Raw genomic sequence first — 23,444 nt, 5'->3', positions numbered from 1 at the left:
CTTTAAGGTTGTGACTCCTTTTAATGATTAAGTTAGGGGACAAACAGCACAATAGGTTGCAATAATATTTTGTAGGAATGCTGCAATGAACCCAGAAAAATACATATTATAGGTACTTCATATGCATAGCTCTGTAAACTTGGACATTGGACTCATTCATGAATGCACCCAGTGCAGAAAAAAAAAACCATTTTGCATATCTTTAACAAGACAGATGCCATTTCCCCATTGAAATTCCTGCCAACATACTTCTGGATAAGATTCACCTTTATGGGGCTGACATTGTTCTACCATTAGTCATACATATGATGTAGTCATTAATGTTTCTGAACCCCACCTTTGTTTTACTGACAGAAATTAGTGGTATAATTTGAAACCTACAATCTTTGTTATTAATACCCTGTGAAGTATATAACAGAGTCTAAGATCAGAGGGCACAGCCTCAGAATAGAACAAAGTCTCTTTCAAATAGAGATAAGGAGGAATTTCTTGTGCCAGAGGGTAGTGAATTTGTAGAATTCATTTCCACAGATGGCTGTGAAGGGCAGTTCATTGGATTTACTTAAAATGGAGGTTGGTACATTCTTGATGAGTAAGGGCATCAATGGTTATGAGGAGAAGACAGGAGAATGGGGTTGAGAGGGAAAATATATCAGCCATGATCAAATGGTGGAGTAGACTCAATGGGCTAAATGGTTTAATTCTACTCCTATAACTTATGAGTTTATGGTTTGTTCACAAGCCAATTCCCACCATTGCTGAGAATAACTGCTCCTAAAGAATAGAAAAAGATTGTCAATTAGAAACATTCAATTCAAACTTGAAGGAAGCTCACTCCGCAAGATACCTCAACCTTAGCCAAGGTGAATCATTGAATGGTGGGAAATAAAAATGTTTCACTAGTATTGGAGGTGTTTCTCTCAACTAAGTATGTTTGCTTAAGGAATTTGGAAATATAATGAGAGGTGATGGCACTTCCAACTCACCAAATTTTTTTTGCATTCATTCTCACGAACACCCTACATTAAGTACAGAATACTCCTGTGGCTATTCCCCTCAATAACAAGTATAGTGTTTTGGATACTGTTGAGAAGGATAAACTACCGGACGGAGAGGGGACGCAGTGACTGGGTCTCTGGCATTGAGTCTGGTGCTGTGGCTCAGAAGAGAAGAGAGGTGAAGAGGACTGCAGTAGTGATAGGAGAATCATAGTTAGAGTAATAGAGAAGAGATTCCATAGGTCATCCATGTCATATGTTGCCTCCCAGGTGCCAGGGTCTGAGATATCTCGGATCGGGTCCACAGCATTCTAAAGGGCAAGGGTAAGCAGTCAGCAGTCTTGATACATTACAGCACCCATGACATAGGTAGTAAAAGCAAGGGATCCTGAAGAGAGAATTTAGGGAGCCAAGTAGAAAACTGAAAAGTGGAAACTTCCAATGTAGTAAGCGCTGAATTTCTGCCTGTGCCATGTGCCAGTGAAGATAAGAATAGGATAACTTAGTGGAGAAGTGCAATGTTGAGGAACTGGTGCAGGGGATAGGGGTTCAGATTTCTGTATCATTAGGATGCCTTCTATGGAAGGTATGACCTGTAAAAAAGTGACGCGTTACACCTAAGGGGTCCAATATTTTTGTGGGCAGGTTTGCTAGAGCTGGTTGGTAAGGCTTAAACTAATCTGGCAGGAGGATGGGAACCAGAGTGATAGTGCTGAGGATGGGCTAGTTAGCTTATGAACAGAGGCAATGTATAGTGAGACTGCTAGCAACAACAGGCTGATAATAGGACAAGATTGCAGTCAACAGCATGAGTTGCGGTGTAAAAAGGGCATAAAATCAAAAAGGGAGAATACACAACTGAAAGCATTATATTTGAATGCACATGGTCTAAGGAATAAGATAGATGAACTTCCGGCACAGTTAACGATTGGCATGAGTCATGGATGAGGAAAGATTATAGCTGGGAGCTTAACGTCCAAGGATACAGCTTGTATTGAATGGACAGGCAGGCAGAGTGGGGAGGTGTGCCTCTGTTAGTAAAAATGAAATCAATTCCTTAGAAAGAAGTGATATAAGGTCAGAAGGTATTGAATCATTGTGAGAAGAGCTAAAGAACTGCAAGAGTAACAAGTCCCTACTGGGTACAGTTAAGATGTGATCTACAAATTACAATGGAAGATTGAAAAAAAAAACATGTCAAAGGGGAAATGTTGTGATAGTCATGTGTGATTTCAATATACAGGTAGATTGGCAAAATCAGCTTAGTGCTGGATCTCAAGAGGGGTAATTTCTAGAATGCCTATGAGATGGCTTTTTAGAGCAGCTCATGGTTGACTCCACTTGGCAATCAGCTATTCTGGATTGGTGTTGTATAATGAACCAGAATTGATTAGAGAGCTTAAGGTAAAGGAACTCATTGGAGCCAGTGGTCATAATATGATAGAATTCACCCTGAAATTTGAGAAGGAGAAGCTCAAGTCAGATGCATCAGTATTGCAGTGGAGTAAAGGGAATTACACTGAGAGAGAAGCTGACCCAAATTGATTGGAAGCACAGCAATAGCTGGAATTTCTGTGAGCAACTCATAAGGTGCAAGGTAGATACATCTCAAAGAAGTTTTCTAAAGGCAGCATGATGCAATCGCGGCTGCAAAGTGAAGTCAAAGGCAACATAAAGACAAAGAGAAGGCACATACGAGGGGTGATTGATAAGTTCATGGCCTACAGTAAAAGGAGTCAATTTCAGAAAACCTAGCATAATTAGTCAAGTCAAGTAAACTTTTATTGTCATTTCGACCATAACTGCTCGTACAGTGCATAGTAAAAATGAGACAGCGTTTTTCAGGACCATGGTGTTACATGACACAGTACAAAAAACTAGACTGAACTATGTAATAAAAAAAACAACACAGAGAAAGCTACACTAGACTACAGACCTACACTGGACTGCATAAAGTACACAAAAACAGTGCAGGCATTACAATAAATAATAAACAGGACAGTAGGGCACGGTGTCAGTCCTGGCTTCAGGTACTGAGGAGTCTGATAGCTTGGGGGAAGAAACTGTTACATAGTCTGGTTGTGAGAGTCCGAATGTTTTGGAACCTTTTCCCAGATGGCAGGAGGGAGAAGAGATTGTATGAGGAGTGCATGGGGTCCTTCATAATGCTATTTCCTTTGCAGATACAGCGTGTAGTGTAAATGTCCATGATGGCAGGAAGAGAGACCCCGATGATCTTCTCAGCTGACCTCACTATCCACTGCAGGGTCTTGCAATCTGAGATGCTGCAATTTCCAAACCAGGCAGTGATGCAGCTGCTCAGGATGCTCTTAATACAACCCCTGTAGAATGTGATGAGGATGGGGGGTGGGAGATGGACTTTCCTCAGCCTTCACAAAAAGTAGAGATGCTGCTGGGTTTTCTTTGCTATGGAGCTGGTGTTGAGGAACCAGGTAAGATTCTCCATCAGGTGAACACCAAGAAATTTGGTGCTCTTAACGATCTCTACCGAGGAGCCGTCAATGTTCAGTGGGGAGTGGTAGCTCCATGCCTTCCTGAAGTCAACAACCATCTCTTTTGTTTCGTTCACATTAAGAGACAGGTTGTTGGCTCTGCACCAGTCTGTTAGCTGCTGCACCTCCTCTCTGTCAGCTGACTCGTCATTCTTGCTGATGAGACCCACCATGGTCGTATCATTGGTAAACTTGATGATATGGTTCGAGCTGTGTGTTGCAGCACAGTCAGAGTGAACAGCAGTGGACTGAGCATGCAACCCTGGGGAGCCCCCATGCTCAGTGTGATGGTGTTGGAGATGCTGCTCCCGATCGAGACTGACTGAGGTCTCCCAGTCAGGAAGTCTAGGATTCAGTTGCAGAGGGAGGTGTTCAGGCCCAGTAGACTCAGCTTTCCAATCAGTTTCTGAGGGATTATTGTGTTGAATGCTGAACTAAAGTCTATGGACAGCATCCGAACATATGTGTCCTTTTTGTCCAGGTGGGTTAGGGCCAGGTGGAGGGTGATAGCAATGGTGTCATCTGTTAAGCAGTTGGGACAGTACGCAAACTGCAGGGGGTCCAATGAGGGGGGCAGCAGGATCTTGATGTGCCTCATGACGAGCCTCTCGAACCACTTCATGATGATGGATGTAAGGGACGGTAGTCATTTAGGCAGTCATTTAGTCATTTATGTTTCATTTATATTTATGTTTCATTAGTCATTTATGTTTCAACATAGTCCCCTCCTACATTTACACATAGTCCAGCAGTCATGGAGCATACAGATCCCTTCTTCGTAGCAGTCGGCGTCTTGGACCTCCAGAAATGGTCAACATCAGGGGTGATTGATATGTTTGTGGCCTAAGGTAGAAGGAAAGGAGTTATTAACTTCAAACTTTCTGCATAATCACTCAAAGAGTTGAACTGCACGTGCATGTAACTAGAGCTGTTTCCTATGGTGGGTGCGTCTAGGAGCAGAGGGTACAGCTTCAGAATAGATGGATGTCCATTTAGAACAGAGATGAGGAGGACTTTCTTCAGCCAAAAAGTGGTGAATCTGTGCCATTAGTTTCAATATAGTTATGGAAAAGGATAGGACTGGACCCAGGGTTGAGATTTTTGATTAGAGAAAGGCTAACTTTGAGGAGATGTGAAAGGATTTAGAAGGAGTGGATTGGGACAATTTGTTTTATGGGAAGGATGTAATAGAGAAATGGAGGTCATTTAAAGTTGAAATTTTGAGGGTACAGAATCTTTATGTTCCTGTTAGGTTGAAAGGAAAGGTTAAAAGTTTGAGAGAGCCATGGTTTTCAAGGGATATTGGAAACTTGGTTAGAAAAAAGAGAGATATCTACAATAAACATAGGCAGCATGGAGTGAATGAGGTGCCCGAAGAATATAAAGAATGTAAGAAGAATCTTAAGAAAGAACTTAGAAAAGCTAAAAGAAGATACGAAGTTGCTTTGGCAAGTAAGGTGAAAATAAATCCAAAGGGTTTCTACAGTTATATTAATAGCAAAAGAATAGTGAGGGATAAAATTGGTCCCTTAGAGAATTACAGTGGACAGCTATGTGTGGAGCCAAAAGAGATGGGAGAGATTTTGAACAATTTCTTTTCTTTGGTATTCACTAAGGAGAAGGATATTGAATTGTGTAAGGTAAAGGAAACAAGTAGGGAAGTTATAGAAACTACGACGATTAAAGAGGAGGAAGTACTGGCGTTTATAAGGAATATAAAAGTGGATAAATCTCTGGATCCTGACAGGATATTACCTAGGACCTTAAGGGAAGTTAGTGTCGAAATAGCAGGGGCTCTGACAGAAATATTTCAAATGTCATTAGAAACAGGGATGTTGCCAGAGGATTGGCATATTGCTCATGTGTTTCCATTGTTTAAAAAGGGTTCTAAGAGTAATCTTAGCAATTATAGGCCTGTCAGTTTGACGTCAGTGGTGGGTAAATTAATGGAAAGTATTCTTAGAGATGGTATATATAATTATCTGGATAGGCAGGGTCTGATTGGGAACAGTCAACATGGATTTGTGCGTGGAAGGTCATGTTTGACAAATCTTATTGAATTTTTTGAAGAGGTTACGAGGAAAATTGACGAGGGTAAAGAGTGGATGTTGTCTGTATGGATTTCAGTAAGGCCTTTGACAAGGTTCCGCATGGAAGATTAGTTAGGAAGGTTCAATCGTTAGGTATTAATATTGAAGTAGTAAAATGGATTCAACAGTGGTTGGATGGGAGATGCCAGAGAGTAGTGGTGGATAACTGTTTGTCAGGTTGGAGTCTGGTGACTAGTGGTGTGCCTCAAGGATTTGTACTGGGTCCAATGTTGTTTGTCATATACATTAATGATTTGGATGATGGGGTGGTAAACTGGATTAGTAAGTATGCAGATGATACTAAGGTAAGTGGCGTTGTGGATAATGAAGTAGGTTTTCAAAGTCTGCATGAGATTTAGGCCAGTTAGAAGAGTGGGCAGAGCGATGACAGATGGAGTTTAATGCTGATAAGTGTGAGGTGCTACATTTTGGTAGGAATATTCCAAATAGGACATAAATGGTAAATGGTAGGGCATTGAAGAATGCAGTAGAACAGAGTGATCTAAGAGTAATGGTGCATAGTTCCCTGAAGGTGGAATCTCATGTGGATAGGGTGGTGAAGAAACCTTTATAAATCAGAGCATTGAGTATAGGAGTTGGGATGTAATGTTAAAGGCATTGGTAAGGCTGAATTTGGAGTATTATGTACAGTTCTGGTCACCGAATTATAGGAAAGATGTCAACAAAATAGAGAGAGTACAGAGAAGATTTACTAGAATGTTACCTGGGTTTCAAGACCTAAGTTACAGGGAAAGATTGAATAAGTTAGGTCTTTATTGTTTGGAGCGTAGAAGGTTGATCTCTATCTTGATAGAGATATTTAAATTTATGAGGGGGGTAGATAGAGTTGGCATGGATAGGCTTTTTCCATTGAGAGTAGGGGAGATTCAAATAAGAGGACATGAGTTGAGAGTTAGGAGGCAATAGTTTAAGGGTAACATGAGGGGGAACTTCATTACTCAGAGAGTGGTAGCTGTGTGGAACGAGCTTCCAATAGAAGTGGTAGAGGCAGGTTCAGTATTGTCATTTAAAGTAAAATTGGATAGGTATATGGACAGGAAAGGAATGGAGGGTTATGGACTGAGTGCAGGTCGGTGGGGATTGGTGAGAGTAAGCATTCGGCATGGACTAGGAGGGCCGAGATGGCCTGTTTCCATGCTGTAATTGTTATATGGTTATATGGATATATGGTTATAAGTCATTGGGTATATTTGAGGCAGAGGTTGATAAATTCTTGATTAGTCAGGGCATAAAGGGTTACAGAAGACAGGTAATTGAGACTGAGTAGGAAATGGATCAGTCACAATGAAATGATGGAGTAGGCTCAATGGGCCATATGGCCTAATTCTGCTCCTATATATTATTCTCTTATGGTTTATGGTGAGGCAGATGGATGGACTAAGGCAACATTTCATTTTTCCTCACACTATGCTCCACTTGATTCATAATTACATTGATCAGCACTCGTCTTATTGAACTGCACATCCTGACTTTCTCTGATTTTCCCTTATGTTCATACAGAAAATACAGTAATAATTCACTTGCTCAGCCAACCTCTGTGGAGACCGAAACAGCTGACTTTTCATCAGAGCTTATCTCCTCTATTGGGCTGGGCTATGTCACCTGCCTACCCAGTTGTAATTATTTGATTACATCTATTCCCAAGTACTCTAGATAAATAGATAGATAGATGACAAGTGGATGGCTTTTTATCGAGATTTTCCCCTCAATGCAATTCAGGTTGACCACTGATTTTCTGGCACACTCGGTTCCTGAGCCTTGCTGGATCAATGTTTTTGCTGGATTAAAAGAGGTCATGCAATAATAATGGCAAAAATAGACTGTAGAAGCTTAAAAAGAATTAGTAATTAAACAAAAATTAAATGTACATTTATTAATCACTCTGTTTACAAAGAATGTTGCTTCTTGGTTATCTTTTTAAACATTTCATGCAGGTGAAGTTTTTTTATATGTTTTGATCTGCAAGGTACGTTTCTCTAACACTTTGATAATCACCCAACAACTCAATTAATTTGTCAAGAGTAAATCTTTCAGTTTTGTCCATTTCTTCATCATCGCTGCCATCTTCATCACTTGCAATGTTTTTATCAACATTGTCTATAATCTGTAAGGTAATGCACAACAGATGCTTCGTCATTGACAATCATTCACTCCCATATTTTTTTTCATTAAGACCACTTGTCATATCTTTGAAAGTCGGTCCTGTTACACTTTTTCCATAAGTAAACAAATCATGAACAACTACTTTCTCCTTCTGTACAGGAAATCCTGTAAAATCATCGTCAAGCTTTTCTTCAGGCGCATTATCAAACATTAAGGTAGGCTTCAATTTATGCCAGCCATTCTTTTACAGTTGAAAGTTCTACCTTCTCCCACCCTTGAGCAGTGAACCAAAGAAAGTCCTTCATGTTAAATTCTTTAATAAATGTCTGTACAGAATTGCCAGCATTCACCTCATCTAACAAATGTTACATGCCAGGTGAGTGAGTCAAACTTGACCTCATAATTTCATCTAAATTAAAAAAGGTTCCAAACCATCAGTTTCTGGAAAACCTGTGGTCAATCTGTACTGGTAATCTATTGAATTTTGTAATAGGTTTAATTTAACACTCAAACCAAATGCTAAGTAAGTCAAACAACACTGCTAAGTGCTAAAGAAATCTCCAATGATAGGTACCAATATTAGCAACAGTACTTTCCAGGCTGATGATTGAGGAGGAAGGGAATGTAATTAAATTCCATTTTCCCGCAGTCATATCTCACATTACAACATAATGATTCTCAGAAATACAGTAGTTTGTGCAAAATAGAAAGCTTCGTCATGGTAATAGAATGAATGAAGCAGTCAAATGACTATGATCCAAACTATTACTCTTCCTGTAATACCCCCTTATCATTCTTTTCCAATCTCATTCAAAATTGTTTCAATACCAAGCACCCGAGTAATGCATACACAGATAAGGAAAGCAGCAATGAAAGCTGGAAATAATCAGCAGTTCTGGGAGAATCTGTGGAGGGAAAATCAAGTCAGAGGTCCCAATCATTCAATCTACATTTGGTCAGTTCAGGGGACAGCTGGATGCAAAACAAATGCAGATTAAAGGTGGGAAGGGGATGGGTGTGGAGGGAGGGCGGGTTGCGATGCAAAGTGGCAGCTTGCATGATGCTGCAAAGAGGTGCAACAAAACTCAAAAGGTGCACCTGCTGGAATAAATGGGAACAGGAGAGTCATCAGAAATACACACAAAGTCCTGGAGGATCTTGTCTGGTCTGGCATCATCTATGGAGGGAAATAAACAGTCATTGTTTAAGGCCAAGAAACTTCATCAAGACTGATCTTCAGCATCTGAAAATTTCTTGGGTTTAGTAGAATCATCATCTGAGATGGTTGAAGCCAGCACTGAGTGTAATGTACTTTATTAGAAGTTGAGGTGGCGGCATTTCTTTGAACTTACAGGGAACACTGTAGAAGAGTAAAGAAACAAAGAATGAGGATGGGAGTGAGAGTGGGACAGCATTTTAAATTGGAGGCAACCAGAAGTTTCCATTCTGCAAAGCAATCATTCAGTCTACATTTGGCCTCTTCAGAGGACACGTCACTAAACCGATGTTGTTTTTCACTCAGAGAGAGTGTTTAAGGTCCTGCACAGTGGGGGACAGCAGATAAAAGATGGGCATTGTATCTTGTTGGTTCATACAAGGAAAGCCTTTGGAAGAGAAATACATGTTGGTGAGAATGAGGAAATTATCATAGTTCTGCAGATAAAGAGACTAGTTTTATTTGTCACATATACATTGAAACATCAAAACATACAGTGAAATACAATACTTGGGTTGGGGATGTGCTGCACAATTGGCAAATGTCGCCACACTTCCAGCACCAAAATAGCATTCCCACAACTCACTAATCCTAATCCTTGTATCTATGGAATGTGTAGGAAACCCACATGGTCACAGGGAGAATGTACAAACTCCTTCGTCACAGCAGTGAGAATTGAACCCCGATCGCTGCCACTGTAAAGCATTGTGGTAACCACTACACTACTGTGCCAGCCAGCTTCTGTCCTAATACCAATACATTAGCTAGCACAGACTATTAAATATGTCCATTTTCCTTTAGTAATCTGCACTCAATGCTGTTAAAAAAAATTATTTCTACCTCATTTACGTGTCACTGTTATCTGGTGTAGTGCTGCTGCTGAACTGGACTCATTAGGGATCCATTACAAATGGTAAACAGACTTGTAGCACCACCTACTGTTACTTTGATTTAAGAATCAGCTTGGGGAGGAATATGAATGGGCATTTTCACCGATTCCATATATGAATGGTGCTCAAGAACTTAGATTAAAACCAGAACACACCAAGGCATCAGGTGGGGTTACCAAACTCCAACAGGAACTCTTGGAGATTCAGAGCAACACACACAAAATGCTGAGTTTGGGCCACTTATCTTAGAAAGGATATGCTGAAAATGAAGATGTACTTGAAAATTACTCCAGAGTTGAATAGCTAGTCATATGAAAGGAATTTGAGGGGTCTGGGACTGTATTCACTAGAATTCAGAAGAATAAGGGGTGACCTCATTGAAACCTATCAAATGGTGAAAAGTCTTGATAGAATGGATGTGGAGAGGCAGTTTCTATGGTGGGCAAGTCTAGGAACAAAGGACTTGGCCTCAGACTAGAGGGGTGTCCTTTTAAAACAGAGATGAAGAGGAATTTCTTTGGCCAGAGTGTGGTGAATCGGTGGAATTCTTTTCCATAGGCAGCAGTGGTGACCAAATCTTTATATATACTTAAGGCAAAGGTTGGTAGATTCCTGAATGTCAGGGCATGAAAGGATTTGGGCAGAAGACAAGAGACTGGGATTGAGAGGAAAATTGGATCTGCCATGATGAAATGGTGGAGCAGCATCAATGGGCCAAATAGCCTAATTCTGCTCCTCTATCTCATGGTCTTATTGTCTGTTTCTAGCAACAGCAGAACCTCTTGTGTTGGAGATTCACACATCTGACTGGCTTCTCCTGACAGACACTTCCCTGTTATTGTTTTATTCAATGCAATATACATTAAAATGAACCAAAATTGGAGCACCAAGTCTACTGCCATCCATGGAGGGTAAATACTTCCACCAGGCCATTACTTGCTTCACTTTGCATTGCGCACCATTCACCCAACCAGCTCCTCATCATTGTATTACCCCAACACAGTGGCCTGGAAATTCCAGTATATCCAGAAGGGTCTGCTGATGGCCAGAATAGCAAAGTAACAAAATCCAAGGCATTTAAGATTATCAAATGGACTGTGTACATGTTGCCCAGGGCTATAAGGGGTCAGGTAGGCCATGGATCCTCTTATGCTCCAAGACCGGGAGGTTAGGAAAATTCTGGGTGACTTGGATAGGCTGTGTGAGGGGCAGATACTTGGCAGATGACGTTTAATGTGAATAAGTGTCAGGTTAACCACTTTGGGAGTAAGAACAGGAAGGCAGATTATTATCTGAACGGTGTCGTGTTAGGTAAGGGAGAAATACAAAGAGATCTAGGAGTCCTTGTTCATCAGTCACTGAAGGTGAATGAGCAAGTGCAGCAGGCAGTGAAGAAGGCTAATGGAATGCTGGCCTTTATTACAAAGGGAATTGAGTACAAGAGCAAAGAAATCCTCTTGCATTTGTACAGAGCCCTGGTGAGACCATACCTGGAGTATTGTGTATAGTTTTGGTCTCCAGGATTAAGGAAGGACATCCTGGCTGTAGAGGAAGTGCAGCGTAGATTCACGAGGTTAATTCCTGGGATGTCTGGACTGTCTTACGCAGAGAGGTTAGAGAGACTGGGCTTTTACATGCTGCAATTAAGGAGATTGAGAGGGGATCTGATTGCAACATATAAGATTGCCCAGTACCACAGGGCATGGCTTGAGAATAAGGGGTAGGTCATTTAGGACAGAGTTAAGGAAAAACTTCTTCTCCCAGAGAGTTGTGGGGGTCTGGAATACACTGCCTCAGAACGTAGTGGAGGCCAATTCTCTGGATGCTTTCAAGAAGGAACCAGATAGGTATCTTATGGATAGGAGAATCAAGGGATAAGGGGACAAGGCAGGAACCGGGTATTGATAGTAGATGATCAGCCATGATCTCAAAATGGTGGTGCAGGCTAGAAGGGCCGAATGGTCTACTTCTGCACCTATTGTCTATTGTCTAATCTCATTCCCAATCAATAAAGTATCCAACCTCCTCATGAAATTAATGCAGAGAACTACTGATACAAGCATCAGTGGTAACATGTTCCAGATTCAGTACGTCATGTTTGTAAAGCAATTATTGTGAATTCTAGGGGTGGGGTGCTTTATGAGTCAGTCCTGATGATTGGTCAGTGTACCACAGAGGAACCTTCTGTGCTTGATTCCCATCTTCACTTCACTGTGTAGACATATGGTTGGATAAGTATGTAGATTGGATTGCACAAACATTTTATATTAAACCTAACAAGTAAAACAACCAACAGTTAAACCTCTCCTTGGAATTGAGACTGAGTTATGACTATGAACAGCATACATTAAGGTTGAAATTTGGAGCCTTTGAGAACAAATTCTATAAGCTAGAAATTCTTCAAAGTGGTAAATTCTCCAAAGACAGTTCTAGGTCTTACATGCATTTTTCTACTTGAACTACTTAGAGTCATAGAGCACTATGGAACAGAAACAAGCCCTTTTGCCCTGCTAGTTTCCACCAAATGGTTATTCTGCTTAGTCCCATTGTCTTGCATCTGGACCACATCCCTCCATACTCCTCCCATCCATGTACTTATTGAAACTTCTTTAAATTTTGCATTTGAACTCATATACACCACTTCTAACCGTATAACCATATAACAATCACAGCACGGAAACAGGCCATCTTGGCCCTCCTAGTCCGTGCCGAACCCTTAATCTCACCTAGTCCCACCTACCCGCACTCAGCCCATAACCCTCCACTCCTTTCCTGTCCATATACCTATCCAATTTTACCTTAAATGACACAACTGAACTGGCCTCTACTACTTCTACAGGAAGCTCATTCCACACAGCTATCACTCTTTGAGTAAAGAAATACCCCCTCGTGTTTCCCTTAAACTTCTGCCCCCTAACTCTCAAATCATGTCCTCTAGTTTGAATCTCCCCTACTCTCAATGGAAACAGCCTGTTCACGTCTATTGGCAGCTTGTTCCAGACTCGCAACATCCTCTGAGTGAAGAAGTTCTCCTTTCACCTTTCATTGCCAAAGCATATTGTTCATGTTGACCATAAAGCATAGGGGCAGAATTAGCCCATTTGGCCCACTGAGTCTTCTCTGCCTTTTCACCAAGGGTGATCCATTTCCCTTTCAGCCCCAGTCTCCTGCCTTCTCCCTGCAATCCTTCATGCCCTGACTAATCAAGAGTCTATCAACCTCTGCTTTAAGTATACCCAATGACTTGGCTTCTCAGCTGCCTGTGGAAACAAATTCTACAGGTTCACCACTCTCTGGCTAAATAAATTCCTCCTCAGTTCAGTTCTAAAAGGACACTCCTCTATTCAGAGCCTGTTTCTGTTGGTTGGGATGGAAATCACATTGATTGGGATGAAGGTTGCATTGGTGGCTCTGGAGAAAATTTAGAGCAGAGTCAGGGATATTAGAGATCCAATCAGTTTGGGATTGTCAGTGAGATTAGGGTGGTGAGGAGAGATCAGCAGACAGGAGAAAGTAACAGAAGAGAATGGAGTCTAATCAGAGGTGGCTGGAATCCAATCATGGAAGATATTAATGGAAGCACGGAGCCACACTTTGTGGGGAATCACAGCATTTCTAGGTGAACTGTTGACTTCATGTTAAGTGCACATTTCCAACTTTTGGATTCATTGTCTAATGCAGAAGGCCTGAATTTGTTGGCCTCCTTTCAAACCAACAGTTTCCTTTCAGTGCTTCTGTCATAGAGCCCTCTTGTCATTCAATGAAAGATACTGAAACCTGCAGTAATTCCCCAGCTCATGCATCGGGAATGGCCACATCAGATCAAATTCATTCATCTGTCAGCAGAACAATTGCAAATGGCTGAATAATCATGGTTTTTCTTCTCTATTAAGTGAATCCAGAGGACAATTTTTCTTTTAATGTGTTTGTTTAATTGATTAATTTTTAAATAATATTTTACATTTTTCAATCACTTTTTCTTTCATAGATTTTCAAATATTTAAAGACATTTTATAAACACAGGACATTATATAACAGGACAGGACATTTATAAACACAGGAGATTCTGCAGATGTTGGAAATATTGAGGAGACAAAATGCTGGAGGAGCTCATCAGGTCAGGAAGCAGCTATGGGGGGAATAAACTGTTGACATATTGGGCCAAGGCACTTCATCAGGACATTTGTATTTTTCTTAGGCTTAGTAATTAGGGTGTAACTTATGGCTAAGTCTTGCTCTACACATATTTCCCTCCACCATCTTGCAAAGGGATAGTAGTTAGACTTCAGCAATGAGAACGGAACTGACATTCCAGTTAGACAAGTTAGACCATAAGACCATAAGAGCATATGACCTAGGAGCTGAATTAGGCCATTTGCCCCATCAAGTCTGCTCCATCACTCAATTATTGCTGATACTTTTTTTGCCCTCCTCAGCTCCACTCCTCAACCTTCTCCCCGTATCCTTTAATGCCATTGCCAATCAAGAACCAATCAATCTCTGCCTTAAGTAGACCCAATAACCTGGCCTCCACAGCTGCCTGTAGTAACAAATGCCACAAATTCACCACCCTCTGGATAAAAAACCTTCTCCACATCTCTGTTTTAAATGAATGCACCTGTATCCTGAGGCTTTGCCCTCTTGTCCTGGACTCTCCCACCATGGGAAACATCCTTTCCACATCTATTCTGTCTAGGCCTTTCAACATTCTAAAGGTTTCAATGAGATCCCAACTCACCCTTCTAAATTCCAGTGAGTACAGACCCAGAACTATCAAATGTTCTTTGAATGATAAACTTTTCATTCCTGGAATCATCCTTCTGAACCTTTTCTTTTTCATTTTCCAATATTTTTATTGAATTTCATATACACAAATACAGAGTTCATATGGATACTTATTATAAATCAAAATAAGATAGCACAAAATGCAGTATATATAATTCATGGTGATACAATCACAGTATCCCATATTGATCATCTATCAAATAAAATAAATTGAATAATGAAATACATTAATATGATTAATTATATTATAACAAAAGTCTATATTATAACAAAAGTCTACCAAGACAAAGCTGGTTGGTGAAAGAGAAACAAGAAAAAAAGAAAAGAGTACTTTACCGTATAGTATTTTATAATAATAGCTCAGATCTATATTATAATAACAATTCAAAGATTTTTAAAATAGTTCAGAAAGGGTTCCCATAACCTTTGAAAATCTTGGTTAGAATCAGAAATCGAACAACAAAACTTCTCTAGATTTAAACATGACATAACATCACATAACCATTGAGCATGTGTTGGGGGGTATCTCCTTCCATTTAAGCAAGATCACCCTCCTAGCCATAACAGAAATAAAAGCCAGTACCTGCAATTGAGAAGGCTCCAAAATTATAGTTCTTTCCTCAACAATACCAAATAAGGCAGTTAAAGGATTGGGCTTAAAGCTAACTTTAAAAAGTACAGGAAAAGTTTGGAATACATCTTTCCAATAATTTTCAAGTCTCGAACATGACCAAAACATATGAATTAATGAAGCCTCTCCGTTATTGCATCTGCCACAGTAAGGAGACATATTTGCAATATAGCGAGAGAGCTTGTCTTAGACATTTGAGCCCTATGTACTACTTTAAATTGTAGGAGGGAATGATGAGCACAAAATGATGAAGAATTAACCATTTTGAAAATAACCCTCCAGATCTAATCAGATTATGAAGTCTTTAAGTCCTTTTCCCAATCTTTTTTAATTTTATCTAAAGGAGCCATTCTCAATCCTGATAACAGACCATAAATATAAGAAATTGAGCCATTTTCAAAAGGTTTTAAATTAAAAATTACATCTATTATGTTGTTATCTGGGCTAGTAGGAAATATATGTAATTTAGATCTTAAAAAAATCTCTAATCTGTAGATATTGAAAAAAGTGGGTATTAGATAGGTTAAGTTTCACTGAGAGCTGCTCAAAAGAAGAGAGATTCCTTCTAACAAACAGATCCTGAAATCATTTAATGCCTAATCTATCCCTTACTCTAAAAAACAGATCAGTCATAGATGGTTTTAAAAAAAATCGAAAAAATAGGACTGGAAAGAGAAAATCTCAATGAACTGAAATGTTTTCTAAACTGTAGCCAGATCCTCAAAGTGTATTTAACCATCAAACTGTCAGTTAATTTATTTACAGATAAAGGAAGAGACAATCCAAGAAGAAAAATAATAGAAAATTTTGTAACAGAATTGGCTTCCAAAAAGACTATATTGGACAATCCTCTTGGTTAATATAATATAACCAGAACGTAAGAGTTCGTATATTAATTGCTGAATAATACAACTTAAAGTTGGGTAAAGCAAAACCACCATTCTTTTTGCTTTTTTGAAGGTGGGCTTTATTTAATCAAGGTTTTCTGTTCTTCCATATGTAGGAAGAAAGAATCGAATCTGGAGAATCAAAAAAAAAGACTTAGGAATAAAATCAGGTACGGCTTGAAAGAGGTATATAAATTTAGGTAAAATATTCATTTTAATAGAATTAATTTGACCAATCAATGATAAAAAGACAGACAACCAATTAGAAAGTGCCTTTTTCACATAATTCATTAAGGTTAATAAATTTTCTTTGAATAAATCTTTGTAATTCTTAGTGATTGTTATGCCAAAATATATAAATTGTTTTCATACAATTTTAAAAGGAAGGTTAATATCAGTTGGTATCAAATTATTTAAAGGAAACAATTCACTCTCATGTAAATTCAATTTATATCCTGAAAACTGACTAAAATTAGTAAACGAAACATAGAGGGTAAAGAAGTTGTAACATTAGATATAAAAAGCAATAGGTCATCAGCATAAAGCGAGACTTTATGAATAGTACCTTTCCTTAAAATACTGGTGATATCTTTAGACTCTTGAAAGGCAATTGCTAAAGGTTCTAGCACCAAATCAAAAAGCAAAGGACTCAATGGATATCCTTGTCTGGATCCATATTAAAGTTTAATTGGTTTAGAAGTCTGAAAATTAGTAAGGACCCGAGCAGAGGGAAATAAATAAAGTAATTTAATCCAATGAATAAAATTGGGCCCAAAATTAAATTATTCTAAGAATTTAAATAGGTAATTCCATTCGACTTGATCAAAAGCCTTCTCCGCATTCAAAGAAATCACACATTCCAATATTTCCTAGGATGGAGAATGCATAACATTTAACAGTCATCATGTATTAAAATGGGAATATCAATTTTAATAAATCCTGTTTGATCATCAGATATTATAGAAAGTATAATATTTTCAAGTCTACCAGCCAGAACTTTAGATAGGATCTTAGCATCATCAATGAGTAAAGAGATTGGTCTATATGAAGAGCATTCTGTGGGATTTTTATTCTTTTTAAGAATAAGCGAAATGGAAGCTTCATAAAAAGATTGTGGCAACCTACCGACCTTGAAAGACTCAGTAAGGGTAGAACATAAATAAGGTATAAGCAATGAGGAGAAGGCCTTATAAAATTCTCCAGAGAAACTGTCAAGTCCTGGAGATTTCCTAGAATGCAATGAACAATGAAAGGCTCTTGGATTGTATTCATTAGAGTATAGAAGAATGAGAGGGGATCTCATAGAAACATTTCGAATGTTGAAAGGGTTGGACAGAGTAGATATGGAAAGGCTGATTCCCTTGGTGGGTGAGTCCAGGACAAAAGATCACAGTCTTAGAACCCTTTTAAAACAGAGATGAGGAGAAATTTTTTTAGCCAGAGGGTTGTGTATTTGATGGAATTCATTGCTACATACAGCTGTGGAGGCCCAATCATTGAAGGTTTTTAAGAAGGAGATTGACAGGTATCTGATTAGTCAGGTTATCAAGGGATATGGGAAAAAAGCCGGAAATTAGAATTAGACGGGAGAATAGTTTAGCTCATGGTGGAGTGGCAGAGCAGAGTCGATGGGCTGAATGGCCTATTTCTGCTCCTTTTGTAATCTTGTGATCTTGTATAGCCTCAGCGATTTCCTCCTGAGAAACAGCTTGATCCAACTGCTTTTGATTATCAACCGAAAGTCCAGGAATATTTAATTGATCTAAAAATTGTTCATTGTAGTGTTATCTTTAATAGAATCAGAACTATACAATTTAGAATAACATTCTCTAAAAGTGCTATTTATTTCAAAATGGTCAGTTGTCATGCGCCATTGGTTTTGCAAATTTCTTTAATTTACCATTTAGCTATAAAGGTCTTCAATTGATTAGCCAATAGTTTACTGGTTTTTTCTCCATGTATATAAAACCAGCTTCTTTCTTTTAAAAGCTGGCTTTCAATTGGGTATGTTAAAAGAAGATCATATTTAGTTTTAATTTCAATACATCTTTTGTATAGTTCAGGGTCTGGTAGCAAAACATGATTCTGGTTTAACTGTTTTAATTGATTTACTAATTGATTTATTAGCTTTTTTCTTAATATATGCAGTATAAGAGATCATTTTTCCTCTGATATATGCCTTAAAAGTGTCCCAAATGATAAGGCTGGATGTCTCTTCCAATGCATTTTCTTCAAAAAAAGAGAAATTTGATCCTTCAGAAATTTTAGAAAGTCCTTGTCAGATAATAAAGTTGAATTAAAATGTCATGATCTGTTCATATGAGTGAAACCAGGAAGATTTAAAGATAAAAATACAGGAGAGTGGTCGGATATAGCTATTTCTTTATATTTAATGGATCAAACTAATGGAATCAAATGACTATCAATAAAAAATAATCAATCCTAGTGTAGGAATTATGGACATGGGAGAAGAATGAATACCCCCTTTTGTTATGAGTGCTGAACAGACCTGATGGAAATGGGGTGAAGAGTTAACCATTCCCCCCCCCCTGAGAACTATGAACTATTGCTATTGCTATGCTGCTAATGAGAGAGAGAGAGATGAAGCACAGAGGGAGAGACACCTGCTACAGGTAAGAGAGAGAGACACACAATGGATTTATGTATTATGGCTTCCTGGATTGTTTACCTTTTGCTGCAAGGACATTACTCTGCTTGTTAACATTCCTAAGGAGACAGCAGGAATGGCCTGATTTGATGGACATGGTCATTTTGAGTTGATGGATGGCTGATACCCCGTCAATAGGGAAAAAGACAGGTGTGGGGAGACACCCCCAGACACACCAGTGGACACTGATCAAGTGTTGTGCACCCACAGGAAGGTGGGGGCTTCGAGGACTGAAGGCAGGACTGGTGGGGGCTTGTGTGTGTCCACTCATGCCAGAGTGATGAGTCCACCACAGAAGAATGGTCTAGCTGAGAACGGAGGGGTCATAACCAAATGACCCCCCACAATGATACAACAGAATCAGAATACAACAGAAGGTTTGCTGGCTGCAGCTGCTCAATCTCTTGCTTGCTCTCTCTCTCTCTCTCTCTCTCTCTCTCTCTCCAACTAATTACAATACAACAAACACAACTACCTCAGCACACATGAACTGAACTGAACTTTATATTCCTCAATGCCAATTCATTTACCCCTAGACATTGATAGAGCTTGTTTATTATTGTTGATTATTATTCCTACACTTCTATGTTTATTATTGCTAACCTGTTTTATATGTATATTTGCATTTTTGATATTGTATTGTGTAGTTTACTAATAAACACCTTTACTTTTCGGTACCACCAGACTCCAATGGATTCTTCTATTTCTGCTGGTCTGTAAACCCAGTTACGGGGTATGTAACACTTTCTGCTGGATGAAGAAAATGACAGGCATCAACCATATCACATTTTGTTAGAAAGGATTGAGAAATAAAGCTGATTTATTAGGCGTGGCTAATTTAAAAGTAGAATGATCTAATACTGTATCTAGACAAATCTCCTCCCATCACTAAAGAACAGGAGCTCAAATCTGGCAAGAGTGAAACGAAATGCTCAAAAAATCCTGGGTCATCCACATTGGGGACGTACGCATTAGCAAATACAATTAATTTATTATCTAGTTTCCCTGACACTTTAACAATTCACCCATTAGAGTCAGAGGCAACTTTATGTTGAACAAAAGAAATTGTATTATCTATAAAAATTGAGACCCCCATGAGATTTTGCTCTGAATGAAGAATGAAATTGTAAATTTCATTAAAAAGGTGTGCATTAGCACAACTATGTACTGCATGTACAAGAAATGCATTTTCTTGTAGTGTAGAAAAATAATGGAGGTCCTTAACTTTTTAATAGATGCAAAGATCTTACTCCGTTTTACGGGATGATTTAACCCTTTCACATACAAACTGAGTAAATTAATATTTCACTCCATTTAAAATTATAATTAACAAAAGAGTTAAAAGATCTGAGCATAAATTATTAGATCCAGAAGACAGACCATGAAATAAGGTACTCAAGCAGAAAATCTAGATGTTAACCCAACCCAGCTTCCAGAAAAATAAAGAGACCCCACTCCCCTCTCCCTCCCAATGCCAGAAAAGCCAGCTAGAGGTTAGCCGGCAAGCTAACCCCACAGATAACCCTTCCCAAGGAATCCTGTTGGCGAAACTCCAAAACTTTGAAAGTTGTTTTGTTCCTACCCAGACAAAACAAAGGAAAAACTTAGATCAAAAATCCAAAACATAAGAGGATTTCAAAAGAAACATATACATGAAAACCTCAAAGAATAAAATAGTTAAAAAATCAAAGAAAATATCAAAAAAAACCAAGATATACAGTATAAACTGTCAAAACGTAAGTTTAATAAAACCTTCTACTGTCCGACGTTTAAAAGCTAATTGCTTTTGTAAAAGATATAACACAGTTAAACTTCTGCTTCCAGAAACTTCTGAGCGTGTTCGACCGATCCCAGCCATTTCCACTTGCCATTTTTCAAAACGATTCTGAGATGTGCTGGGAATTAAAGAGCGGGCTTAAACTCTTTCTTATAAAGCAATGACGTGACCTTTTTGTACTTGGCACATTCAGCCATAATCTCCGGTGCATAATCTTCCACGAATCTAATTTTCTTCCCGTTGAAATCAATTGTTCTGACTTAACAATTGTCAGATTAAAAGCTCCTTAGTGTGAAATTCATGCAGGCATAAAATGACTGACCTGGAACATTCTCCTGCCATGGGTTTCAGGAATAGTGATCGATGGGCCTGGTCCAACTTAGGCACGGACCACAATAAATCCAGGAATAGTTGCTTCAAAAAGCTTGCAAAGATCTCCGTGGGGCAGTCACCTTCAATTCATTCTTCAAGACCCAAAATATGTAAATTGTTCCTTCTGCTTCTGCTTTCCAGGTTGATAATCTTCTTTGTTAATTTTTCATTAGATAATGATAATTTTTTGCAGATCTTACTCATATCTTCTAAGTCCACTTCCAATAACGACAAAGCTTCCTTATTCTCTTTAATTCACTTTTCATGTTCATTTAAAGTTTGTTGAATAGTGTCCAACTTGACATTAATATGTTGAAATTCCTCAGAGTTCTGTTCTTTGCTTTTTAAGGAAATCTCCAAAAGATTCCAAAGTAGTTGGACAGTCTTCTTCTTTTTCTTTTGCAGTGGCTTTTGTCTTTCGCAGATTAAGACTTATTAAGATTAAGATTTATATTAAGGTTTCAAAACTGGTAGGAAATAAAGAGATAAGTAAGGTAGGAGTGATTTTAAAAAGTTGTAACCCCATCGACTGCCAGAAGGGCTCTCTGTGAACCTTCTCTGAAGTCTCTTTAACGACAGCACATCTTTTTTTAGATAAGGAGCCCAAACCCATTCACAATACTCAAGGTGAGTATTGTGCCTTATAAAGCCTCAGCATCACATCCCAGCTCTTATATCCTAGACCTCATGAAATAAGTGCTTACAATGCATTTGCCTTCCTCACCACTGATTCAACCTGCAAGTTAACCTTCGGGTGTTCTGCACAAGGACTCACAAGTCCTTTTGCATCTTAGATTTTTGAAAGTTCTCAAGTGGTAGGGGTAGGCAACTGTGCATGACCATGGAAGTTAAGGACTACATAAAAGCCGAGGAACAGGCAAACAAGGTAGCAAAAGTGAGTGGGAAGTTGGATGATTGCAAAGCTTTTAAAATCCAACAAAAGAATGGAAAAGATTAAATATGAGGCCAATAATATAGAGCAGGATACTAAGAGTTCTTTCAGTTGTATAAAGAGTAAAAGGGTCAGTTGGTGGTGCAATGACATCAGCACCAAACTCCGGAATGGAGGTTCCCGGATTCAAATCCAGTCGAGCCATTCCTAACTACGCTCTCCATCCGTGCCGGGTTGAGTGTTGAGCTTGCAATTCAACCTCATAGAATAAAGAAAATACTGCGAAATGTCTGTGTGAGGAGTGGCCCGCCACACAGTCTTTCGTTCCACGTCTTATAAGGCATGAAAATGTCTGATTCTGACCTCTCAGGCCTGAGTCAACTGTTCCCTCCACAAAAGGGAAGTGAGAGTTGATATTGGACCACTGAAAAATTATGCTGGTGAGGTAGTAATGGGGGACAAAGAAATGGTAGATGCACTTAATGTCTTCACTGTGGAAGACACTAGCAGTGTGCCAGAGGTCTGTGAGTGTCGGAGCAGGAGTGAATGCCATTGCTATTACAAAGGAAAAAGTGCTAGGCAAACTCAGAGGTCTTAAGGTGGATAAGTCACCTGGACCAGACGAACTACATCCCAGAGTCCTGGGAGCAGTTGCTGAAGAGTTAACAGATGCATTGGTCATGATCTTTCAAGAATCACTTGATTCTGGCCTGGTCCAGGAAGAATGGCAATTTGCAAATGTCACTCTACTGTTTAAGACTATTATCTAAATGGGGAGAAGGTTCAATCATCAGAGCTGCAGAGGGACTTAGGAGTCCTTGTGCAAGACTCCCAGAAGATTAATTTACAATTTACAGGTAAAGAAGGCAAATGCAATGTTAGCATTTATTTCAAGGGGAATGGAGTATAAAAGCAAAGAGATCACGTTGAGACTTTATAGGAACCTGGTCAGGCTACACTTAGAGTATTGCCAATGGTTTTGGGTCCTATATCTCAGAAAGAATGTGTTGTCATTGGAGGAGTCCAGAGGAGGTTTATGAGGATGATTCTGGGAATGAAAGGGTAAACATATGAGGAATGTTTGGCAGCTTTGGGCCTGTACTCACTGGAATTTAGAGGAATGTGGGCCAATTTAATTGAAACCTACTGAATGTTGAAAGGACTAGATAGGGTGGATGTGGAGAGGATGTTTCCTATGGTGGGGGTGTCCAGCGTGAGAGGGCATAGGCTCAAAATTGATGGGCAATCTTTTAGAACAGAGGTAAGGAGGAACTTTTTTAGCTAGAGAGTAGTGAATCTGTGGAATGCTCTGCCACAGACTGTGGTGGAGGCCAAGTTCGTGGGTATGTTTAAAGCGGAAGTTGATAGTTTGTTGATTGGTCGGGGCATCAAAGGATATGGTGAGAAGGTAGGTGTACGTAGTTGAGTGGGATCTGGGATCAGTCATGATGGAATGGCAGAGCAGACTCAATGGGCTGAATAGACTAATTCTACTCCTATGTCCTATGGTCTTACGGAATTGTTACAGACTACTTCAACCACCCATGGAAGAATGTGTCAGCAGTGTGCAGAGGCAGTGGATCGGGGTGATGGGCCTGGAT

This window comes from Hypanus sabinus, chromosome 30, assembly GCF_030144855.1.
Source record: "Hypanus sabinus isolate sHypSab1 chromosome 30, sHypSab1.hap1, whole genome shotgun sequence".
NCBI classification, from domain to species: Eukaryota; Metazoa; Chordata; class Chondrichthyes; order Myliobatiformes; family Dasyatidae; genus Hypanus; species Hypanus sabinus.
Note: the sequence above shows the minus strand (reverse complement) of the source record.